The 22,442-nt window shown below is 41.8% G+C and overlaps 1 protein-coding gene across 5 annotated transcripts in view; it reads left to right on the top strand.

Moving 5' to 3' along the window:
• Positions 1-22,442, top strand: part of XYLB (xylulokinase) — an 82,047-nt gene that overhangs the window by 34,436 nt on the left and 25,169 nt on the right. The window lies entirely within an intron of this gene.

Here is a 22,442-nt window from a genome sequence, read left to right as displayed (position 1 = left end):
TGTTTGGTATGCACAAACACCTGATAGTGAATTCTTTGTTTTTACAAGCCAACAATATCATGGAAGGTAACAATGCTAAGCAATACAAATGTATTACATATGCAGTATCAAATGCCAGTAACATTTTGGACAACAGATTAACTGACCTGAACATACACTGGGCTTCATTAGCCTAAAGTTGGTAGCCAGATTTTCAGTGTTCTTAGGTAAGTCCTCCATCAGTGATGGAAGCTTTCTTCAGGATGTTCTCATGCCCTATTTTCAATAGATTACTCTTGTTATGTTTCAAATATGAGCTATGTTGGTAGAAGGTCTAGGATCATATTTTGACCCTACTAGGTGCTGCCAAAAGGACATGCTTCATGCTTCAAAGGACTGCTTCATGCTAAAAGGACAGTCTGCAGCTGATTTCTGAAGATAAGAACAGTGTCTAATGCATTTAGACCTTTTGATCAATGAGCAGAGAGAGAGTTTGGCTGAAAACAGTACGCAGTTTGTTTTCTAGGCAGGTTGTGGAGCTGGTGTTTTCCTCTCCCTGAAACCTGTAGTTCTGAGACTTGCTCTTCACAGCATTCGTCACTGTGCACCTGGTGATCTGCTCTTCAAGACTGCTACAGGGAGGTACCCATGTGCTGGAGGACGGCTTCTGAAAGCTCTATTCCAGCACATCCTTTACCTCTTCCTTGTTTTTTTTTCCAGGGCTAGGCTACTCAGTTACTCAGTTCCTTCCCTCTCCCTTGCTGGTATCTGCTACCTAACAGGTAAATGTCAATATTTATATGTACATAGCAATTTTCATGTATGCATCTCAAGAAGTGGTAATTATGGGAAGCTGGAGGGCACTCAGCATTGTTGCCAATCAACGATGTATTTCAGGCCTCTCAATGGCTACTTAAAGCATACAAAACAGCAGAAAATAATGTCATACATTAGCCTGTGTAGTTGCAGCCCTGTAAGTAGCGTTGGAGCAAAGGCGGTCACTGGTCACAGAGCTGGAGGGATTTTAAAGGATATTTTTCAAAAGCATTCATCCTCTTCAGTCAAGGTGCTCTTGATCTTTTTCCTCTGTGTTTATTGTGGTCAAAATTGAACTTTTTGTTGTTTTGAAGTAGTTCTAATTATAATGGTAATACAAGTGTACAAGTGGAGAGCTGCTCGAGTAATCTCTTCAAATTAAGTGCACTTCTAGTTAAATGACTTAAGTTTACCTGCAAGTGAACACTTGTGCTTCAGAGAAAGTGATACAAAGCTTTGTATTTCCTACCTAATTTTGTCTTTGACTGCAAAAGCCTGATAACCACGGAAATACAGGTGAAAATCTGGAGCCATAGTTTTTGAAGTGTGGCACATTAGAATAAAAAACTGCTGGAATATCTGTTTGAAAAGGTGGAATTGTCTTTTTAAGTAAATTGGAAGGACTAAAGTTTCTTTTTTATTTTTGTTTTAACCTCCTTTTTTTACTCGTGTCTTATTAAAGGATTAATAAATCCTTTCAACTACAGTTGCAGTTATGAGCTGTAATACAATCCAGTGCAAAATTTAAATGTTAGCTAAGCTGTTACTTGCAAGCATAATCACTGCAGGAGTGTTCCTGTTGATATCACTGCTGCCATTTGCATGAATAAAGGTTAATCATGAGAACCAGGAGAGTGCAGGACTATAAACCTAATTTCCAACACTTCTATGTGCTTTGAAAATGAGCTAGGTAGCTCTTCAGAGGCCTTAGCATTTCACCATTTTTTGCTTTAACCAAGGGATTAAACTGATTTAGTGAGCAGCTCTGGTTTAGAGAGGTCTTGGTTTGGCTTCTTGCACTTATGTCCTCCATACATCCTTTGTGATGGCACATCCAAACCTCCAAAATCAGCTGCAGATTCCTGGAGACTGCAAGAGCAAAAGTACGTTTAGGACCGATGTTTTTATTCTACTGATGAAAACAGGAAAGTTTCTATACATATGCTATATATTTAGATTTTTTTACAGATTGATTTATTTAAATCTCTATATATTTAGATAGCTGGTAATCTATATAGCTGGTATATAAATAACTTTTCTGTACCATTTAGAGGCTAGGAAGCAGAACTGGATACTTAGAGAACTTACCTTTTAATTGGTATAACTGACGTATTCCTGAAATGAATTCTTTTGTCTGAAAAACAACTCCTGTGCTAGTGACTGCTGCATGTGGAGATGCAGAAAGATGTCTTGTAAAACTGGTGTGGCTTGGATAACTCCTGTGCATCTGCTGCTTAGGAGCAGTACCACAAATGCATGGGAAATGTGATCTAACAGACAGTGTATACCTAAGAGCTCCGCATAAAAGGCTCAAAGAACAATTATCTAAGTTGAATGCTGTGTTTTAAAAACAGCTTCATCCATTTTCCTGCCATTTTTGTGCCTTTCCTCTGAATAACTCCAATGTATATTAATTAATTGCTTGAAATAATACCAATACATCTAACAAGGTTTGTCTAAAGCTTGACTGCACAGAGGAAACTTCGTGTTTGTTTCAGCGGTGAGAGAAAAAAATCATTTACTGAAAATACTAAGAAAGCTAATATTAATTTAGATGGAACTTAATGAAATCTTTAATGGCTTTCTAAAATTGTTTTATTTTCCTTAGATTTTAATTTGAATTAAATCATTACTATTGTTAAATTAGTTAAACACTAAATTAAGAAATGCAAATGAAGTGAGCCCAAAATCCATTGTGGTTATTGTTTTTATTGATGTATGTAGGCAAGTGGTGTGGAACAAATTCCAATTATATCTGATCTGTTATTTGCAGTACAAGTTCCTGACTCTTCATTAAGTGTAATACATCAGATTAAATGCTTTGCTCGATAAGAGCTAGGAAAATACCAGTATTACAATAAACCTCTTGCTGCTTTTGCCTCTTCATTTGGCCTCTTAGCACTGTGTCTAATGCAGGCTGCAAGGCCTTCTAGTCTGAAGTTCTCCAAATTCTGCCCAGCTGTGATCACCAGAGAAATATAAAGGTAAACTTTAGGCAGCATAGTCACAGGAGGCCCACAAGCAAGGGAGAGTTGCTAAAGGCAACTCCATTACATACATGAGTTCACCTGAATAAATGTTCACTGGTTCTGCTATGCTAACTTAAAACACTGGTAGCTAGCGAGGAAAATGCCAGTTTCAGATTATTTATCTCCCCGTGTGATTAAAACATCCAAAATAAATGAAGCATATTTTCTAGCACCAGAACTGTATCATTCCGAGTTGTTCTTTATGCTTTGGTTTATATTTTTTAAGATGCTGTATCCTAAACTGACTGAAGTCAGTAGAAATCTAGTTAAGGAAGAGGAAAGTCTGGGTGCCATCCTGGGCTCGTCTGCGTTGTGCACAGGCAGGTTACTCATCCGTATAAAAGTTCCTTTTTCATTTTTAAGCTATTGTTTTCTTCAGAATTCATCCAGAGAGGTGAAATAGAGCCAAGTAATCAAAGCTGCCCTGTGGCAGTCTCACCTGGAGAGAGGGCACCATGGAGGGAGAGCACACCTTGCTGCATGGCTGGCCCAGCGCAGCTCTGGGTAAGCCAAGTACGTGGCAGCGCTGCTTTGCACAGAAAGAGGTTGTAATGTTTAGTCACTGGAATGAATGAAAAAACCTTTATTTATTTATTTATTTATTTATTTTAAATTTTTTTTGGTGCCATGATGAAGACCATCATGCCATGGTGCTGTTTCACATATCTGACTGCTCAATAATTGCTACTGCAGAGTTTGCAAAACACTTCCTTCCTTGTTTAAACTTTGCTCTCATACCCATTACTTCACCAAACCCATAGGACATAGCTCCAGAATGTCACCCTCAAGCACCTCTGTCGGTGTGCTTTATCCATGCTCCTCCATTCCCTTGCCCATTGGGGTCCTCATTCTGTCCCTGGTCTAAAAATGAGATCATTCTAGCTCAAAAACCTGCCATACATCACGCTTTGGAGAGGGTGTTGCCAGCTGTTGAGTGCCTGCTTGCAGTGGTGGCGTGTAGATGGGGAGTTCCTGGGTTAGGAACACTGAGCTTTCCCTGGCGGGAGATGGGCTGTGGTTTTGAGGCTGACAGTGCTTGGGTTTCTCTTCTGGAAGATTTTTGAAAATGCTCTTACATAGATCATCAAGAACCATCTAGTCCAACTCCTGGCTCCACAGAACCGCCCCAAAACCGTATCGTGTCTGAGAGCATTGTCCAAACACTCCTTGAACTCGGTGTTGTGCCCACTGCCCCAGGGAGCCTGTACCAGTGCCCGACCACCTCTGGGTGCAGAACCTTTCCCTAACCCCCAGCCTGACCCTCCCCTGATTCATGGAGTTCCCTTGTATCCTATCTCTGGTCACCAGAGAGAAGGAAATATTAATAGGAAACAAACTAGATAAACAGATTCCCTAATTTCAGATAGCTCAGCTGCAGTCTGTAAGTGCCCTTTTACACTCCGAGGGCAGCTCTTCCTGCACTAAGGATGAAGCTTTTCTTTGAAATCCAATTCATTGGTCCCTGACTGAGAAAAACTTGCTGCGGGATTTGCTCAGGATTCGCTCACCCCACTGGAAATTCTGACAGGGCTGGAATGAAATGTGAGCGAGAGGAAGGGCCGTGTAACGGTGCAGGCTCATTTGTTTTCACATGAATGCATTAGAACAAAATCTCACTTTCATGAATCAGCGTTTCCCTTGTCAATAACTTCCAATATTAAACAGTAAGGTGACACCAGGTTTGCATAAGAGGAAAGGTAAATTAACTTGTGCAACAAAGGATTCCTGAGGGGGAATTGATAGCTCAGATCTTGATTCATGGTTCGGCTACAGAACAGGATGGAATAACTGTTTCCTTCCCACCGTGATTAAAATTGTTTTGTAACCAGGAGAGAAAAAAGGCATGTCTAGACCCTTAGAGGACAGCAGCTCATCCTTTACCAAATCCCACACAGTACTGAGAAGTGATTCCATCATTGCATTCTGCGTTTTGTGAAAATTATAATGCTCAGTTTGCCAAGATACAGGGCATCAAGCAGTGTACATCCCTTGTTGCCTAGAAAGAAAATAGCTGATGTATCCTCGTGTGCTGAAATGTCATATTCTTCCGCAGCAGTGCAGTGTTTCCTCCTCTTCCTCCTCACCAAATCCATTTTGTGTGTCCACAAACTAACTTCTCCCTGACCTTCCAGTGCCACTCATACATGAAAACCCCAAGTGTTTCTGGGTCACAAGTGTACCCGTTGTCTAATGTGTTGGAGTTGGCAAGAAAGAGAAATGCACAAGTTTATTAATATTATTAATAATTTTAACAGATAACCAATAGGAAGTTGTTTTTGGAACATTTTTTTAGCGAGAAGTCTGTCTGTAAAACTTCTGAGTTTTGGTATGTTTATTTATTTATTTTTTTTTATTATTTAACTACACAGATGTCCTGCTATTCAGATCTTAGAGGCGGAAATGATTTTACCTCAGGACATACTTGGTTCGTATCCATAAGTATCCGTAGGTTTATATAAATACAAAAAATCCAAATACATACACTTCCTTGTCATTTTAGTTGCACTTCTTCCCTCATATCTAATAGGGTAAGTCTTCTAGACTCCCCCAAAAGATTAAAAAAAAAGAGAGATTCCTGTAATCTTTTCCTTGACTTTACCAGTTCAGGCAGCCAGTCCTGAAGGGCTTCTGTCTGCTTTAAAAGTCCACAGAAAATTTAGAAGGAAACAAACCCAAGAGAAAACAGACTTTCTGCAGGCTCAGTAGTGGTGGAAATTGCAACTGCTTGTCTAGTTGCAGGACAGGTCCTGTGCAGTCATGAGCAATGAATTTCTTTACTCATTAACCCCAGCTTTGACTCGAGAAAGTACATTTAGAAGAAAGTGTATGCATTTATTTATGGGCTTTATTCCTAGTTCAGCTAATTTTTTATGTGTAGATTAAATACAGAGATTTTAATCCCATTATCTAGCTTATCCTAGTGATGTTACTTGTGTTTAGGCATGCTCTGAGGTAGTTTCCTGAGTTCCTAGCTTTAATTTTTCTCCTCTTGCTGAGAGCCAGCAAGAAAACTGAGTCATGTCGTCCGTGACCCAGTGCATGCTTAGCAATTCCTTGCAGAAATCCCTTGAACAGCGATGTAGCTTGGGCCAAATTTCTCAGAATTGAGAACTATTAGTGTAGTGACCTCCAGTGTGTTAGTAGCTGTAAGTATAAACACTGGGGAAGGTCTTATGATATAATGAGAAAAGGCCAAAGAGGTGAGCTGTGCATCACACTACTTCATCCTATCTGCACTTAATCCTGTTTTACACATTCAGCTCTATCTCCAGGATTATCCTCTGATATGATGATGAGAAGCTCATGCCTGTGACTTGAATAAATCATGTAAGTTGCATGTTAAATAGAGGAATGGTCTGTCAGGAGCCTCATCACATTCAACAAGGAAAAATGTCAAGTCTTGCACCTGGGGCACACAAACTCCCTGCATTGATAAGAGGCTGGGGGAAAAACTGCTGAAAGGAACCTGGGAGGTCTAGCTAAAAAAGAGCCAGCAATGCTTCTTTGCAGCAATGAAGGCTGACAGCTTACGGACTGCATCAACATCACAGCTGGCTATTGAGGGAAGTGAGCTACAGTCTTCTGTTCAGCAGGCATTAGACCACGTTTGGAGTTACTGCACCCCCTTTTGGGCTCCTAAATGCAAAAACTGGAGCAACCACAGCAGAGGGCGACCAAAGTGGTTGAGGGCTAGAGGGAGCTGCCCTGAGCAGAAAAGCCTGGGAAAGCTGGAGTTGTTCAGCCTGGAGAAGAGGAGCCTTCGGGAGGCTGAGGTGAATGGCAGAAGAATGTTTGACAACAGATGAGGGATTCTAACTGGATATACAAACCAAAATTTTCGCAACGAGGAATAAAAATATAAAAGCATTTTATCACTGGCCTCTTGGTAACTGAAGGTCTCGAAGCCTTGTCTCAGAAATGTAACAAGACACAAGGCTAATTTTTTGTTGTTCTCTTTCCAAATCAAGTTGGTGTACTCACCTTGTTCTGTCACTCAGCAGCCACAAGCCAACTGGAGCCCTCAACTGCCACCCCATCTCGTTTTGCCTCATTTGGACAGATAGGGCTAATTACAGTAGGTACTCTCTCCAAATTTTTACAGATTAATTTACAGCATGATGAACAGAGTCAGTGATGGAGATGCAACCAAGAAAGTGAGGGCTGCTCTGACCTTGTCACTCAGATGGATGAGGGGACATACTGCTCTTTTCCCAGATGACTCCTGAGCTTTGCAGAAAGTCAGTGACATGTTTAATTACTTCTGACAAATAAAGAATGCTTTCTCTTTTAGCTTTATTGTGTTATGCCCTTCATGACAGTGGAAAAAGGCAAAACTGCATCTTGACCAGGCACCCTTTCAGTAGGATGTGATGGAGTGAAAGTCTTGCGGCTGAAGTGCAAACTTCGAGCTCACATCAACTCTTGGTGCTGTCAGGATTAGAAATGGTTGATGCAAGCAAGTGCTCAGGTACCTACGAGGTCAATGAAGCTTAAATGCGTGCCTAAATAATGTTCTGTTAAGAGATGTTTTCTCAGCAGTCAAGATGTGGTTTACATGCTCCGTGGCATTTGATAACTCTTGTTACACAGAGAAGATTAATTTGAAATTGCATTAGGATGTGGGAAAAAAGGTCAAGATTGTTGCAATCTCCAGAACCATGATAAATATAATAAAGGTTGTGAGACTTGTCATAACTTTTAAAACAAACACATCCAGGGGAAAATGGCTATACCTGGAAATTTAGGCACGGTACAGTCAAATGTCTTTAAGATTTGAGGCTGCCTTATTTGTTGACTTGAGGGTGGATTTTTTTTAAACGCTCAATGTAAAAGACTTTCACGTGTTTTGTGATGGGGAAAGGAAAAATGTGCGAGGTTTGTTTTCCCCAGTGAGAGTTCTTTTGGGACCAGCTCTGGTTTGAACTGGTTTTCAGACTTTCATTCAAAAGTGGCAGAAGTTTGAGGGGACACTTTCAAGAATGCTCAACCCTGAAGTGGTTTTGCTGCTGTTGGTGAAGGTTAACGAGGCTGTCTTGAGTCAGGCCAAAAGGCTAGCAATTTAAGGCTCCTCCGTGTCTCTAATACACGGGGAAGGCTACAACATCTACTATATCCTCCCAGCTTCCACCAGTCTGCAATTTAGCAACATCCTGAGCCTGAGTTTTTTTTTTTTAATTTATTATTTAATGGTTGTTGACAAACTTTTTCCCATGAACTTCTATAATGGCTTTTTAAAAGCATGTCGATTTTTGGCACCCATGGTATCCTGTAGCATTGAGCACTTCAGCTGAGCTGTGCATTGTGTGAGAAGCCCCTAGTTTTTGTGTTGAACATCTCACCTGATAATTTCATTTGCTCCTCTGTCAGTTTCTACTATGAGAAACGGCGAATAGTTATTCCCTATTGATCTCCTTGAATGCTGTGCTCTCCTGACCTCCCCCTGTATCCCCTTTGCCATTTCTTTTAGGTTTTATTTCCCACAGGGAGCGTTTTAACAATTTTACACTTGATTTCTATGCACCCTCTATATGGGTAACATAGGATCTGATCTATTTCTCCTCATTTACTTATTTTATTTGTTCTTATGCCTCCCTTGTTGATACCTTATTCTGGGACATGTCTTCAAACACATCCTGAATTAAGAGCTTCTTCATACATTGGTCTTTAATAGTCTGGGTTACTTTATGAGCATTTTAGGCTCGTCTGCTGCCTTTATTTTTAATGTCCTCTTTCCTTTTTATGGTGTACTCCATTTCATTGAAATAACATTTCTGTTGTGGATTTTTATTCTATTTATTTATTTTGATTTATTGGCTCTTCCTAGACCAGTATACCTAAATACTTCATGGTAACTATTTCAGAGGGGTTCTTCGGTAGTAACCTTCTGAACCTGTGTCTTTGTTTTTTCTTCTAGGTTTCTTGAGTAATTGTAGCATATTTAACATATATACCATAGCGTAAAGCTTATATACCATGTAGATACATGAGTGTGATGTTTACCCTAACTCATAAAGGGCTAACTGCAGTCTCGCAGTGTTACACAATTTTCTGTCCAGGTAGTCTCTCCGGTCTCTTTGTGTTTGTCACTGTCATCATTCTGGGCAAGTGGTCTTGTTGTATGATCCCAATACTGATGTGATATTCAAACCACATAGATTCCATGGATAGCAGTCCTAAGCAGGAATTCAGGCTGGGCGATGAGTGGATCGAGAGCAGCTCTGCAGAGAAGGACCCAGGGGTGTTGGTGGATGAAAAAGATGAACATGAGCCTGCAATGTGTGCTTGGCCAGCCGTGTCCTGGGCTGCACCAACACAGCGTGGGCAGCAGGGCAGGGAGGGGATTGTCCCCCTCTGCTCTGCTCTCGTGAGACCCCACCTGGAGCCTGCGCTCAGCTCTGGGGCCCAGCACCAGAAGGGCAGGGACCTGTTGGGGTGAGTCCAGAGGAGGCCACGAGGATGCTCAGAGGCTGGAGCACCTCTGCTGTGGAGCCAGGCTGAGGGAGTTGGGGTTGTTCAGCCTGGAGAGGAGAAGGCTCCGGGGAGACCTCACAGCGGCTTGCCAGGGCCTAAAGGGGGCTGCAGGAGAGCTGGGGAGGGACTCTGTGTCAGGGGGTGTAGGGATAGGGCAAGGGGGAATGGCTTTAAAGTAAAAGACGGTGATTTTAGATTAGATATCAGGAAGAAATTCTTCCCAGTGAGGGAGGTGAGGCCCTGTCCCAGGCTGCCCAGAGGAGCTGTGGCTGCCCCATCCCTGGCAGTGCCCAAGGCCAGGCTGGATGGGGCTGGGGGCAGCCTGGGCTGGTGGGAGGGGTCCCTGCCCATGGCAGGGGGTGGCACTGGATGGTCCTTAAGGTCCCTTCCAACCCAAACCATCGCATGACTCTGTGATGGTGTTACAAGTTGGGCCAATTAGCTTGCTTGTCTGTTCAGGCTCCAGGTTTTCATTAACGTATATCAACAATCTCACCGCTGTGATTTTCTATAGCTTTGCAATATGATTTGTTCTTTTATTTTACAGCATGGTAATGATTATCTGCCTTTTACTACTCTGCTGCTTCTGTCAATATTCTCACTGAAAACTAAACACTTCAGGTTTTCTATTGTATTTTTTAGATTTCTAGTGTCTGTGTAGCAGCACTTACACGGTTGGCTCAGTAGCTTATTTTCTGTGCTGTGATTAAAGTGGAATTACTTTTTTGTGGTTTCTTATTCAGATTTATTAACGTCTGTCCTATCTTTTATTTATGGATACAAAGTTAAAATGATTTCAGGCCTAGAAAATGTGTCATGTCCATTTGTGCCAGCCTTACTGCGCTTCTTAGTTTAAAGGCTCTCCTGTAACGTTATTAACTGTAAATGCCAGTAGTCTGGTACCAGCTTGATTTAGATGAAACTCATCTCTCCTGTATAAGCAGCCTTGCTTCCAAAAGCTTCTGCAGTTCCTCCCGAATCTAAAATTAACAGTAAAAGCTCACATTTACAAGAGCAAAGTTATGCCAGTGCACATTTTTTTTTTTTGAAAACCGTAACCAAAAAATAGACTTCCTTGACAAAAAGCTTTGTTAGGATGGAAAATCTGTTTGCTTTACAGTAAATCCTTGATTCCTGAAAATGCAGACGGGTAGCTGCCAAACAATAGGATTCAGGTGTTGGCTGTGACTTTGGGAGGGCTAAGCTTGTAAAAGATGATTTTGTTCTGCCGTTGACTTGGCACAAGAGAGTCAGGATCCTGAGCAGAGAAGAGAAGCAGGCTAATAAAGGTATGGGTGCATGGTTCATGGGTAGGATTTGGTTGTAGGAATTTGAAAGTTGAAGGCAGTAAGCTAAGCAGCTTAAAATCTTCAGAATAAGAGGGAGTGAAGCTTGTAAGTGCGTCAAGCCGTTTGCTTAGATCTGGAGTAAGGAGCTTAAGTAGCTTATAACACCACAACCTCGGCAGCTCCAGAGGAAGGGACTTACAAGCTGTGCAACAGCTACACTTCAAAGGCCTTACAAGCACCGCTGATGAAGCCTGCAGGGCTTTGAGAGAGCGTGTCAAGTAAATCTGTCCGTCTGCCTCTTTCTCTGCACTATCTGAGTGCTTCCTATTCTCTCCTCCTTATATACTTAGGGACAGCTCTCCTCCCTGCAATTATCACAATGTTAAACACCAGGCACTTTAAAATCAGGAATTTTTCAAATTAATTTAGTCATGTCCTGTCTATATATTCTTCTTTTCCTCACTGGAAAAACAAATTACTATGTATGCTAGGATGTACTGTCATTTTCTGAAGAAATGTTATATAAAAAACTTGAAAAGAATGGAACATCTACAGCCTTAGTTGGGGATAGAAAGTTATCTCAATTCTGTAGCTGTAAATTACCTGTTGTTGTAGTCTGTAGCTTCAGACACATTTGTTTCTTGTAAAGTCTTTAGGGCTAGATTATCACAAGTTAAAATTGCACTGTGTTGCCTTGATCCTATCCAATTCCTGTTGAAATCAGGTGGCTTAGCTGGGGTCAAATATGCTCCCACAAAGCAGAGTTGGCTACCTTCACAAGCTTCTGCTCTACAAAATAATTGTCATGTCTTCAAGAATTTCTTTACTTATCAGTCAAAAATAAACCTTCATAATAGTGCTTACTTGAGTTATTTTATCATCTTGAGTTTGTTCTTCCCTGACTACTGAAGATGCACTTTTAATTATAGGCATATGACCAGATTTCTGTTTTGCTCCTACTCCCTTCTCCCTATTTAGATTCTGTATTTCAAAGTAGGTTTTTATGTAGGTTTAGTATTTCATCTGTACAAACTAGAGTATTTAATGATGAAAAATAAATATTTGTAAATGAGTATCTCACACTGTAGGCTGATTTTTTTTCAAGTCATTTTAAGGTTTTTTTTATCTGTTCATGGTTCTGTGTTTTAGCTTATGGGTAATTAGAATTGTACAATGTTTGAGGTTAGAAAGGAGCTCTGAAGATCATCCAAGTCCAAATCCCCTGCTCAGAGGAGGCCCAGCTGGAGGAGATGGCCCAGGACAGTGTCCAGTTGAGTCTGGAATATCTCTAGGGATGGAGGCTCCACAGCCTCTCTGGGAAAATTATTGGAGTGTTTGATCACCTATACAGGTCAGAAAAAAAAATAATTTGGAAGGAGTTTCTTTAATATCTTGTATTTGTTTGTAGCCTTTGCCACTTGTTCTGTCACTGGATGACCCTGAGAAGAATCTGGCTTTGTTGCCTGGACGCTTTCCCCCTGTCCCCCGCAATTGATGCATGTTGACAAGATCCCCCAGGAGCCTTCTCCAGGCTGAGGACTCCCAGCCCTCTCAGCCTTTCCTCGTAGGTTAGGTGTACCAATCCCATACTCATCTTCACAGTCCTACGCTGGACTTACTCCAGTATGTCCATGTTTCTCTTGTACTGCTCTTGCCTAGAACTGGACCCAGCTCTCCAGATGTCTCATCTGTGCTGAGCAGTGCTCCCTTGACGTGCTGATACCTCTCTTATTCATGCTGATACCACAGGCCTTTTTCTTCCAAGCTACTTTCTAGCTGATGGCCTCCAGCCAGTTGACTCTCAGTTGTTCCTCCCCAAGTGCAGGACATTACATTTCCGCTTGTTAAACTTCATGAGGTTCCTGTTGGCCCTTTCACTTTATCCTGTTGAGGTCCCTTTGATGGCTGAAAAACCCTCTTGTTTATCAACCTTTCCCATTTTTGGATGACCTGCAGATTTGCTGAGGGTGTACTCTGCCCCATCATCTATGGTTGTTAGTGTTGAACAGTATCAGCTCCAGTATCAACCCCTGGGGTACCCCAGCACTGAGTTGCCTCCATATGGGCTTTGTGCTGCTGATCACCACCTTTGAGTCCAGCAGCTCAGCCAGCCTCCATCCACCTCACTGACCACTTATCTGGTCTGTACTCGATCAGTTTGTCAGTGAGGATGTTGTGGGAGACGGTGCCAAAAGCCTTGCTGAAGGTGAGGTAAATCACATCCCCTGCTTTCCCCTCACCCACCAAACCAGTCACCTCACCTTAGAAGGCTATGCTTGCTAATCCCAGTAACCTTTCTATCACGTTTGGAAATGGTTTCCAGGAGGATTTACTCCATCACCTTACACAGATCAAGGTGAGCCTATGTGGCCTGTAGTTCCTGTATCCTCCTCCCCCGTTGAAGATGGTGACATTTGCTTTCTCCCACTCTTCAGGAGCCTCCCACAGTTGCCATGACGTCCAAAGATGATCAAGGGTGGCCTCACTGTGATACCAACAGGCTGCCTAAGCGCTGATGGATGCATCCCACGAGGTCCCATGGCCTTGTATGTCTAGTTTATTTAAACATTCCCCAGTGTGGTCTTTTCCACTGAGAGGAGGTCTTCCCTCCTCCAGTCTCAGGGACCTGAAAGCACACCTTAACAGTAAAAACTGAGGTGAGGGAGACATCGAGAGCTTTGCTCCTTCATCACCAGGTCCAGTTTGCCATAGTGTGGCACAGACCTTGGTCTGTAAGGCTGGGTGAGTGTGTCTGTGTGGGCACATCTCCAAAGAGGCAGGCCTGAGGCCCGCACTGATTTCCCAGACAAGCTCTTCCTGCCCGCGGCTCGGGATCCCAGCCAGCTGCCCCGGCGAGCCAGCGATTCAATCGCAGGGGAAGTTCAGCTTGGGTGAAAACAAAGACAGCAGCACACGTTTTTTCTTTTGTTTTTAATTGCTTCCGCCTCTATATCTAAAGTATTTTTGAGAAAATACTTCACTTCACAGGTGTAGCCTTGTGGACTTTCTTTCATCATAGCTTTTTCTTATCGTTTGTGGCCATTGGAGAGTTTAAAATGGTTTTGGCAGGGGAGTTAGCACAGGTGCCCCGGAACAACTCCCGCTGGGACCATTTCATTCTTTTTACCTAAAGTCCCCTTTTTGTCAGCTGTTATCTTAGGGTTCATGTCATGTCATGAGCTGTTGTGCTTTGCTGAGCTGTCTGCCAGAGGATTGTGTTTCACTGCTGGCTTTTAGGACTGAAACTTCGGTATGCAAAGTAAATTTATTTATTTTTTGATACTGGAAGGACAATCCAATAAACCATTTTCTTTCGTATTGGAAATTGAAACGATATTGTTTTTTTTTTTTTGATGGAAAGAAGTATACAGGCTGGATTTTGATGTCTCATTGATTTTAAAGCAAAGCATTGACCGTGGTTTGCAGTGAAAAGGTGGTGTGATAAGGGTGCTGCTTTCTTGCTCAGGAGACATGGCACGTAGCCCTACTTCATGTAGGTGAATAGTTTTCTACCTCTAAAACACAGACGATGATAGTTCCTAGCTGTTAAGGGTGTTCTGAGGATGATTTGGTTATTATCAGATAAGGATTATAAAGTAGCTCAGTTGTTATATGGGAAATAAAATTTGGGCCCAGAGATTTCTCTTTTTTTTGTGGTTAATTCTCTGATGGAAAAACTTCCTAAGGGCCCTGTATGCCAACATGTACAGGGGTCCAGTCCAGAGTCACTGACATTTTCAGGTTCATGGTGGTTTATTTGTGCCTTGGATGAGGTACTTGGATACATGTAGAGGAGAATAAACCAGTTTGGTGCACAGTTCTGGAGGACAGGAGTCGTTGCTTTTGCTTAAAACTTATGTAGCATATGGATTGGATTTCTTTGAGAGGGGAAGATGTGGGATAGTGTTTCTATTGTTTCTTCTGGAGGTTGGAGCTAGTAGCTGACAGGCCATGCAGTCTGTGCCTGGTGAGCACGATGTCTCTGGTACATCAGATCTGACACGTGTAGCGCGCGGGATGCCAGGGCACATAAGGTAAATCACAAGACATTTTGTATTCCTCTTTCCAGACAGCCAACTTTTGAGCTTGAAAAAGACAGGATGAATACAGAAGTTTGAATTTACAGTGACCCTAATTAGGGGCTGATGTTATTTTTTTCATCATCATACTCATTGCAGTCATACTGACCTTGACAACTAACCCTAATCCTTTCCTCTGGTGTGTTCAGCTATTGCCATGAAAAGTTTTGCTTGTCCCAAGAGTAGGAGACTGAGGAAGCGTGTGCAATCAAATACCTACCTTTTTGTTTCATAAGAAGTTATGCTTTCAAAATCTGTTTTCAAACTGTCACATAATTAAAATTACACTGCAGGGGGCTTTTGTGAAGAAACATGAAAGGGGCAGCTCCTTTTGGAGATGGCGACTGAAATCCCTTTTCTGACTGATAACAGGGCTGTGTCTTGAACCTGGATTTGACATAAATCAAGCCAGTGCATTTGCTATTGGGCTTAGAGTCAGCCTGTCTTCTGCTTGGGGCTATTCTACTTATGAAATATTCACTGGTCCAGAGAGACAATGTGACTTTGTATAACCTGATGGTGAAGGAAAATTTGTGAGATAAAGCAAGACCCCGGTTCAGGTTCTGTTCCTGCTCTAAATCAGGTGATTTACATCTTAGGTGAGTCCATAGGCAGTGGGGTGATAATGTTTATTCTTTTTCTGATCTTTCTTCAGTTATTAATTTTCTGTCATGGCCCTGAAAAATCCTTTGATTAGCTGTCATGGTCCAACAAAAAATATCTCGCAGAAAAATTCTTGACCAGCTCTCTCAGAACTACTTTGTAAGTTATGAATTATAAAACAAGGGTGCCAATATGTTCTAGGTAATAATGCATGGGTTTTCCCCTTTTATTTAACTAGTCTTTGCTATAGTCAGCATCTCCAGTTAAATCCTTGGCTTATATGCAGTAGCTGTATTCCTACTTACTCTATGCTGGTATAAGAAGAGTCTAAGACTGCCATGAGCAGAGCTTTTATTTTTCCCCTGTATTCTTGTGATTTTCCATAATTTAGATAGCTTTACAGTGTGTCTTAGTGGATTTTTAATTTTGCAGAACTTGAATCAGTTTGCTTTTGAAAAATTAACCAGGCCGTGCCCTTGGAAAGTCATTGCGTCCATTATTACCTCCGCATGTGATAAGTTTAAGAAAATGATTAGCAAAGGTGTCACTCATTTCTGCATGCTGTATATCAGATCGGACTTGCTGTGAAGTAGTGAACCATATTAAAGCTGTGAAATCAGCCCTGTTCTACAGGGACTCCAACCAGCTGCACCAATTTTACTACTTTTTCCCCTTGCAGATTCGGGAATGATTGGAATGGAGTTTGACAGTTTATTTACAGATTCGCTGTGACTGACAGGATGCCAGAGGGGAAATGTTTGTACTCCCTGAAGGTAGTTTTTGGTAACTAAGGCTAAATATCTGACAGGGCTTCTGTTACCGAACAGAGTGTGATCAACAGTTGCATTGGTGCAGGATTCAGGGCATCTTTTCGTTTAAAACACAGATAAAATTACAGAACTAAAGCTAGCATTTGCCTTGATGGAAAGCGCACAACATGCTCACCAGAAGACGTGGGGCACTGGTGAATTCAAGCCTTCAGTCCAGTCCTGATCTCTCACCCCTGTAAGAAATTAGCACCAGGGAAAGAAGATAACAGCTCACATGCCTCTTGGTCACTGATTTGCAGACTTAAAATTTTTGAGTTCCATAAATTTTTCAGTATGGGCTTGGATCTCTTATGTGGAAGATTCAAGTCTCCTAGACAACGGGCCTGTTTCTCGTACCTTATGGGCTGCCAAGAGCTCGCGGCCTGTGCCTTGAAAACTTATGTCCATGTGTGTGATAATTAAGGTTTCTTACGGTCTAACCTTGAAATTAATAAAATCACATTAATCTTATTCTTTGGCTTAAAATTAAGGCAGATATGGCTTCTTTTTCATGACTGTGTTGTGCAGTTTCATATTGTGAGTGTGTACAGTAACCTGACTGAAGTATCCTCATGGTGTATAAAAATCAGGCTAATATGATGATACTCAGAAAACAGAAACCTTCTGGAAGAAAATGTGTGAACTATATACTATATAATATACAATGTGTCTGTAGTAATATTATACCCTGTATTCCCAGAACTAGTATCAAACATTTGATCAGGAAAGTATTTTTGTTCATTAATAGCCTCTTTGTTCATTTAAGAGGCACAGAAGCTTTTGGATGTTGAAAAGGTTAATTATACTCTGAGTAAAGGTACTTGAATAAATTGTGTGTTTTATGGGTAGTGGAGGTTGAAGGTGGGCAGATCTGTCTAGCACAGAGAAAAAATATATTTTTATTAGATTGTTAGGTGTTAAGAAGTGCTGCCAACTGGCCAAATGCAATCTAAGTATTCATGAGCAAGAGATGCTGTTATATTGCAGAGGACAAAAAATATGCACCTGAGTTCTTAGGTCCTTACTTGTGTTTAAGCCAATCCTACTCGCTATGGGTCTTGTATCGCAGAGTTTGGTAGGGTTAATTTTGTTTGTTTGGTTGTGTTTTTGTTTTGTTTCTATCTGGATCCTTTCCTGTATCTTTTGGTTGTAATAAGGCTATGTATCAAGAAAGAGACATGCAGCAGAGTTGGTGAAAAATAAATGAAAAAAATGCAAGAGTCTTTTTAAGTCATGATCATGTAGTGTTCACTTGATATGGCAGGTGTGACTTACACAAGGACCTGAAGGCACTGTGTTGTACCACAGCTCTAAGGAGGATTTCTCAGGATCTGTGGCTATTAGGTCATCCAGCTGTGCCCACCTCGCCAGTGAGTGGGGGTTCTGCTGCTGCTGTCTTTGCTGTGGATACAACGAGGCTGACAGGTTAATTCTTATTTATATTTTTTTAATTGTCAAGAATAAAGGACATATTTCTGGGAGCAGATTTCGCAAACAGCTCAGGTCTTTCCCCAGTGAATTCTCTTATCAGACTATGTGGCCATGCTTATTCTGGACCTGTGACTCTGGCAGTCCTGTCTGCATGGTGACTTTTCTGTAAGGGTAAGAGCGATGGGTGTCTGTTCATGCTATTATCCAAGGAGTCAGGTCAGTACCCTGGGGAATGGGAGTGGTGCTTAACCTATGCCCACGTCTTGCTACCTTGACTCTTAAAAAGCTTTTCTCACAACAATCTGAACTTTGGCATGCCACAGTTTAATATTGCCAGTCTTTGTTCTCTCCACGGAGAAGAGCTTATTCCCCTTCTCCTTGTGGATGCTTTTTAAATCATGTTTCCACTAGTTTTAGTGTTAGCACTGCCTGTTTATAAGCATACAAGTTCGACCCTTAAGGGTGAAGAAAGGTTGCCCAGTGTAATGCAAGAAGTCAGTGATGGTGTAAGGCAGAAATACGGTCCAACAGCCCTGGGTCCTGCTTTCCTGCTGTGGGTCTAGTCTAAAACCTTTTAACAGACAAAAGTAGACTTAATGTACTTTTAGTAGACTTCAGCTAATGCTGAATATGGATCACAAAATCCTCACCTTTCAGGTTCTGGCTGCTGCTATAAGAAGTTAGGTGTCTGCTCAGCTGTCGCATCCCTGGCAGATGGCATCGCTCCTGCCTTGACCCGTCCATCACGCTGCAGTTACCGTGGCTCGAGTCCATGTGCAGGTTGTTGCTCTACAAGCTCTATTAAAAGATACTTTTTGAGACCCAAGGAAAGTGACCAAAGCAATTAAAGAACAGTCAGCAAGCAGGGTGCCTAATGCTACAGCTGAAGATCTTCAGACGTTATATTATTTTGTTAAAGATTAGATACATAGCACGAGTGGAGTGCTTTGAGATCAGTAGGAGCTGTGAACTGCAATCGCAAGTATTACTGAGACCGTGATTCAGTGCCTAAAGACAAAAGCATAATTACAAGGAGAAGGTCATTTTTCTAAGCAAAGGACAGTTGTAAACTGCATTTACCAGAACAAAAAAAATCCGTATTTGTTGCGTTGCGTCATTGAATTATTCATCAAGATCAGACACCTTCTTGTTCAATTTACTTTGTCATTTTCTTCTACCTTATTCTCAGCAGTTTGGATGAAAATAGAGCACAGTGGCACCTGCTTACAAGAGACATTCAATTCACTGGAGGTCTTGATTGGAAAGACATTTGTTTCAGTCGAAGCCAAAATCAAATGCTCTTTGTTTTAATGGGATATTCATGTTTTATGGAAAAATAACAAGAAGTTGTGTTAAAGTATCTCTCAGTTAACTTTTTCTTATTATTTAATGAGGTATTTCAGGCCCTTGATATGGAATAAATGAGAATCACTGATGGGTCAGATCCTGCATCTGATATATACAGCCTATGTTGAAACAAGTGTTTTCCCAGCAATAAGATTTGATTGCCTAGAAAGGTGTAAACTTTCCTTTTTCAGAAATTGCTTCGTGTCTATGGGTGAAAATAACACTCTATTTAGGGTGCTGTTGGCATGGTTAGCTGGTTTCAAGATCCTAGTCAATGTGCTGAAAGGGGTAAATAATAATTACCCTGTTACTTCACAACCTTTTCTTCTTCTATAGAAACATATAGAGACACTCAAGCATGCAAGGAGATCAGAATGGGCCCCCATGTGTTCCTCTCACCACGGTCGTTTTCCCTCTTTTGTTGCTTTTCCCCCTAATTTCCTTCGTTTGCATATTTTAGTGTTTCATACCGTGGTGCCTGAGTCAATTTGCTTTTGAATAATTAAACAGGTACATGCCCTTGGAAAGTCATTGCACCCTTCATTGCCGCTTGATGCGTTGAGGGTGAGGAATTGGGAAAAGGCGTCGTGCGTTTTTGGTGACTGCTGTTTTTATGTCAGGGTTGGACATAATGCGGGTGGGATTTGCAATATGCTGTGTTCAGGTCTACGTGGTGAACTCATCTCAGGTACCCAGAGGATGGATCCAGACTGGGGAGTAATTTATAGGGTCGGTGGCTGTTGCAGAGACATCGCATATTTAGGTGGGTCTGGGTTTTTGGTGGCAAAAGATTTTGGCTTCTGCAGAAGAAAATGGAAAGAATTGATCGTGAAACCTCTCTGCTGAGTATGGGTTTGGGAGGAGGGGAGGGTGGACAGGAGGAGTTTTGCAGCCCTGCGATACAGGTAGCTGGGACTTCCCTGGAGGAGAGGTAGTCAGCTGGGGATTGGGGTGGGTAATGTGCTCTGAGTTGCTCTGGGTTGTTGGGTTGACAGGGTTGTTTCTGCAAGCACCGAAGGGTTTCAGGTTCTTCTTAAAATCCTGAGGCTGCAAAACTGGAGGGAGTGTAGCTGCACGACAGATGCAGCTCTAGTGGGGATATTGTAGGGTTTTGCTAACATCATGCCAGGTGGGGTAGCAGATCCACAGATTTCAGTCTAGGAACAGCACATGCTCACCAGGGTAGGCCAGTGGCAACGTGCTCTGTTAAATTGCATTTTATTGTACTATTGCCTGCTAGTTATGCTTTTTTTAAAATTTTATTTTAGTGAGTGCTTTTAATTGTTAACATATTTCAGTGTCTCTGGTCACTCCAAATGACATTAAAACATCAGCTTGCTTTCCTTGCTCATTCTCGTTTTACTCTTTTGCAATTAGGGTGTTGTTAGAAACGTGCATTGATTTCCAGGTAGGTGCTTTCCCTAGGATAGGACATATTTCTGCTTAAATGTTACAAAATAAACCAACACAGTTTGTGTCCTTTAATGCCAAGGCGTAGGTTGTTGGCCATGGCGGCTGCCTGCTGCCAGCTCTGTGGCAGGGAGGTGAAATCTCTTTCTGAAGCAGAGAATTCCTTCATACAGCAGAACTTCTGCCCAGTCAAGCTGGAGGAGAAAGGGTAGGCTGGAGCATGTGCTTTGGGTGCTGGAATTGTTTAATGAAAGCAGAAATAAGAGGAGAAGGTCATGATGGGGTGGTTTTGGGTTCAATGCAATCGATAGGGTTATTGTCAGAGAAAGGGGACTCCACCCATCCATACAGTTGTTGTCTTTGGAAGAAGAATTGCCCAGCTGTGATTCAGGTTCCCCGTGCCAGCACGGTTGATGTGTTCAGCCAAGTGCTAAATGCACCTTGTTCTGGGGTTTCTCAGTGGGAGAAAACTGTGAATAGGGCATCAGTTCATGAAAGAGCAGCCACTAGAATTGAAGAGGTTAACACGTCAGGAAAGGTTACAGGGATAACACATACCAAAATAACTGTCATTGGTTAAAAGTAGTAAGCGCCTTGGAGTTAAAAAAACTTTTATAGATGGTGAAAGAGATTGTCGAAATCCTTCAAACCAGGCTGTGTTAATGATGCAGATCTTGAAATGTGCGATGGCTGAGATTTAAATACGTGTTTTGATACGAATTGTGCGATCGCTCATCAAAAGCTTCAGACCTGTTGCTTTTTACAGGATGTTTTCTTTACTATCTGAATCAAACATGTCAGCTCTGCAATCTGTGGTGGGTTAATTGAAATGCGGTGAGAGTGCAAAATCTGGATCAAGCACGAGGCTGGCAAACTTCATTCATCCTTTTCTATGAGCAGACCTCAAAAAGTAAGCATTTAGCTTGAGAATTGTTGATGAAATTAGTGACATTCTCCATCCTTCGTTACATGGGAAGGATTTGGGCCAGATGGAGTCTGAAGGAACAATTTGAAATATACCATGTCACACTTGATTGGATTGAGTGAATGAATAGCAGATCTTGAGGAACGCCTTATTATAGTATTATTATAGTTACTTTTCACTGTCTGGTGATGGATTTTATCTCACTAGAGCAAAAATCTGGAATTGGCATGCCCAAAATACCCCAAGGTAGGTTTTGCTGTTTCCCTTTTCCTCATAAACTGTTATTTAATTTTAGGTGATTGAATTTGGTGACATTTAGTGCACATTAAAGGGAAGAATTTATAACTCCAGCTAAGGCGAAGTATATTTCAGGCTTGTTCTTCGTGAGCTTTTCTTGCTATTCTGCCAAGTCCATGTGCACCTCTGCCTGTTGGAAACTTGTGCCATACCATGCCTGAGCTTCTGGTTGGGCTCCTTCCCAACCAGGTAATATAATGTCTTCAGAGACCATCACCAGGAAAAATAAATACATCAACCTGTAAGAGCTGTTCCACTACAGAGTGAGGGGTTGAAGGCATTCGTTGTGTGCCTTTGGTTCCCATTCAAGTGCTCTCTTGATGGATTTAATTTATATTGACCCCTGGGAACTGTGCAACAATGTGATGGCAGCTAAGGATGGTTCAAGTACTAGGAAGATCCGTCAGGTCGATGTACCCACGCCCCACCTAGAGGGAAAAGTGATACAGCAGGCACCCCCCATTTGCCACCAGATCTCCCCATTTCCAGCGGCATGAGGTTTTGGGGGTGTTTGGGAATGGAATATTGAACGGTACAACCCCTTGGTACAGTGCCCAGCGGTGTACCCTTCCTGGGTCTAATATTTCATTTAAAAGCAATTTGCCTGAATAAAATAAAATATGCATGATGGGTGAACACAGATGAGCTCTGTTAATGTATTCTAATTAACTTGCTAAAAATATTTTAAAATCTTAATAAGCTTAAAGAGAATTTCTGATGATCAGATGCAATGTTAA

This window comes from Oxyura jamaicensis, chromosome 2, assembly GCF_011077185.1.
Source record: "Oxyura jamaicensis isolate SHBP4307 breed ruddy duck chromosome 2, BPBGC_Ojam_1.0, whole genome shotgun sequence".
NCBI lineage: Eukaryota > Metazoa > Chordata > Aves > Anseriformes > Anatidae > Oxyura > Oxyura jamaicensis.
Note: the sequence above shows the minus strand (reverse complement) of the source record. Positions and strands in the feature narration are given on the sequence as shown.